The sequence below is a fragment of the Vicugna pacos genome, chromosome 14 (genome assembly GCF_048564905.1).
Source record: "Vicugna pacos chromosome 14, VicPac4, whole genome shotgun sequence".
Classification (NCBI taxonomy): Eukaryota; Metazoa; Chordata; class Mammalia; order Artiodactyla; family Camelidae; genus Vicugna; species Vicugna pacos.
Window position 1 is genome coordinate 37,712,476 of NC_133000.1, and position 3,800 is coordinate 37,716,275.

General features: G+C 44.5%; 1 pseudogene; it reads right to left on the reverse strand.

Annotated features, from left to right (window-relative positions):
• Positions 1-457: 457 nt before the first annotated feature.
• LOC102532428 (exocyst complex component 7 pseudogene) lies at positions 458-2,481 on the reverse strand (annotated as a pseudogene).
• Between the last annotated feature and the right edge of the window lie 1,319 nt (positions 2,482-3,800).

The window sequence follows — 3,800 nt, forward strand, 5'->3', positions numbered from 1 at the left end:
TCTGCTCCTCTGAGCCCAACCCCCACGTCTGGGCTGAAGCGGGGAGTTCTCCATCTCTAGCTCTGAGCTGGGCTGGAATGGGATTGCCCTGCCCTCCTACTCTTGTACGCAGAGGCAGCTGTGGGCACAGACCTCTGTCTTCCCTCTCTGTCCTTCTTATCTTGAAGCCATCACATGGCCCCTGCAGGCTGTGGTCAGGGTTGGAAAACTCCAGATGTGAAGGGACCCCAGTGTTCCAGGAGAGCACTACATTGGTGAGGAATATGGGCTGTGAGAGAAAGTGCAAACCAGGGCTCAAGGCCTCAGGGACAAGGCTCCTGGCTCCTGGATGGGGTGGTGAAGAAAGACCACTGTATCAAAGGATGGCAGACTCACCGGGCCTACAGGCAGATTAACACTGGTTTATCTGGTCCATAATATGGCTGGTCTGGCAGGGCCAGGTAGGGGCAGCAGTGGCTCAGGCCGAGGTGTCAAAGAGGCAATCAATCACGTCGCTCACCTGCTTGATACAGTACTTGATGTACTTCTCAGGGTTCTTGGTGACGGGCACCCTGCCAAACCTGTGCAGAAAGGCCCTGTAGGTCTCCTTTACAATGTTCTTCTGAGTTTGGTGGATCTTGTCCCTCTGCTCTGTGTCAAGAACAGCCCAGGTCTTTTGGATCTTGCACAATTCTTCAAGGCCATCATCGAAGCTCTTAAACGCTCCTTAATTATCTGTCATTCCTCGTCCCAAAGCTTGACTCCGGGTTGGAAGTAGCTTCTTCTCAGGGATGTAGTCAGTCACCTTTAACCAACTGCGCTGGTAGGTCTGGATCTGCTGCTCGATGTGCTCCTGGTAAGAACGCTTGGCAGTATTCTGGGTCACGGCCATGAGCTGGATCAGCTCAGACTTCTCCAGGGCATTGAGGATGTAGTTATAGTTCTTGTGCAGGAAGATGGCACTCACAGCTTTGCCCTCATACGTCTTGGACTTGCTCAGCAAGTTCAGCCGCAGGTTTCCCAGGACTTTACAGATATAGATGCTCAGAAGGTGCCTGCTGAACTTGGAGTTGTAGGTGATAGCTGAAGAACTGGTCTCTTGGGAGGCCAGCATGGCGCCCGCTTTCCCCTGGAAGTTCAGGAGCTGCTGCAGGAAGAGGGTGGCATTGCTCCTGAGCTTGTGCATGGTGCCATCCTTGGGCATGTTGTACTCCTTGTCCAGGTCATTCTTGATGTTGTCGGCGAAGTCCTCCAAGCTCTTTGGCTCCAAAAGTCCCCATGGAGGTGATGAGGCTGTGATACTTGTTCTTGCTGCTGGTGGCCATGCCCTGGAGCACATGGTCAAACTTGGGGTTGGTCTGCTTGAGGTGCTGCATGGTGGGGAAGACAGTGAGCACTGCCAAGAAGTCGTGTCAGATGATGGCCTTATGGAAGCGGCCATGATGTTCTCCCCTTCCAGCATCAGCCCGTCCAGCACATCCTGTAACAGAGTCAAAGGCCTTCCTCTGATGGGGCTCAGGGATGACGTCCGTCAGCAGTTGGTACTCGCTCTGGGCCAACTTGACAAAGGCACTGATGCAGTGAATATAGGCATCGGGTGTCCACGTCCAGCGTGTCATCTCTCCTGACCAGCGGCCCATGCTTGTTGCTCAGGGCCTCGGACAGGTACTTTACTCAGAAATTATGTTCGTGACCTGGTTGCTTGACCGGCTTCTTGGTGGGCGTGTCTTTCCTCTTTGTGGGTGTGTCTCCTCTAGCAGAGGAGTAGACAACCACAGAAGAGGAACTGCTCTTCCAGAAAGGCTCCTTCAGGCCTTTAATGGAGAGATCTAGCTGGCTGGAGCGGATCTGGTAGTAGATGTTCACAAAATCTTGGTTGCGGCCGTATTCCACCAGCCAGTGGGAGACGCGGACCATGTCCTGAAGCATGCTCTCAGACAGGTGCTCCAGGGGCGCCTCCTCCTGGACCTCCAGGTCGTCCTCACAGCTGGTCAGATCTAGGATGAGCACAGGGGGCACGACTGTTGTGCTGGGTCATCAGGCTTCGGAACTCAGACTCCAGCGACTCCTTCTCCCACTCAAACCACAGCTTCACTTTGTTGAGCTCTGGGCTGTCTGGGCTATTGTCCTGGAAATACTCCACAGCCCTCTGAATCTTGGCCATGCTTCCCAGATACTCTTTCAGCCTACCTGTGGGGCCCTCGCTGATGATCTTCTCAGTGTCACTGGCCACATGGTAGTAGCTGATGACGTGGTCCATGCAGGACAGCATCTTCTCAACATTCTCCTGCACTGCTGCAGGTTCTCCCTCTGTTTGTGCACAGGGATGATAAAGTTCTTCAGCTTCATAAGGTGACTCAAAGGACGACAGGATACACACCATGTTCTTGGTGAGCTGGTCGCTCTTCTCAGGCTGTCTTGCATGAGGGACAGCATCTCCTCCTCCTGCTTCAGCTTGTCCTTGATCTGCCGCCAGGCATATGCCTCCTGTGGGGAGATCATGGCTTTGACCCTACACTGCAATTTTTAATAATTCCATTCTCATATATGAAATTAGTGAGAACTCACATGTATATATATGTAGTGCATGATAGTAGGATGTATTTTTGAGAGCTTTCCTCAAAACTTAGCAATGTAGCCTCAATTAAGCCACTGACATTTAAAAAATCTTTATTGCAGAATATTTGACATGTGATTAAATACACAGAATAAACAAGTTCATAAATTTTGATATTAGTTTCACACATGAAAACTAAGACAGTGAATATATATGTATATGTATATACACTCCAAAATTTTCCTCATACCTTTTTATGCTTTTTATTTTTTTTCAAATTTACCCTTTTCTAATCATTCCCTCCATCCCTAGTCGACCTCTGGTATAGTTTCCATAGTTAAGAAAGAGGTTTTTTTTTTTTAGTTTTTAGAAATGTATATGTATAAAATAATAAATAATCTATTCTTTTGTGCCTGTTTTCTTTCAACATACTTTTCTGAGACAGTTTTATTGTTGCATGTATTCAGTACTTCATTTGTTTAATTGCTGAGTAGTATCCTCAAGTACTCATATTCCAAAATTTGTTTACTCATTCATGTATCAGTGAACATTTGGATTATTTCTAGTTTTTGGATTATCACACAGATAAGTTACGAACATTTTGTACAAGTCTTTGTGTGGGCATATGTTTTTATTTATACCTAGACATGGAATGGGAAGATACATTTTCTAAAGCAGTAGTATCAGTTGGTATTCCCACCAGCAGTGTATGGAAATTCTAGTATTTCTCAGCTTGTCTGCATTTGGTATGATCAATCATTTTAAATTGAGTCATTCAAATACGTGTGCAGTATAATCTAATTGTGGTTTTAATTTACAATTTTTTGACTAATGATTTTGAACATCTTTGTATGTGATTATTTTCAATCAAAAAATTTTCCTTGGTAATTCAAATTTTTTGCCCATTTTTAGTATTTGCTTGTTTTCTGATGATTGAGTTATAAGAATTTCTCACATATATATATATATATATATATATATATAATTCACATACAATCTTTTTGTTATAAATATGCTTTGCAAAGTGGGCATTTTTTCTCCTACCTTCTCATTTTTTATGAAATCCCAGTTTTTAATTTTTTCTTTATTTTTCATGTTTTAAATCTTATTTTAAAATTATTTGTGAAAGCCAAGGTTATCACAATTTTCTACCAAATCTTTGCCTAGATATTTCAAATTTTTATTCTTACATTTTTATCTATGATACTTTTATAGCTTAATTCTGAATATAGTGTAAAGTAAATGCAAAAGTCTTTTTTAAAAA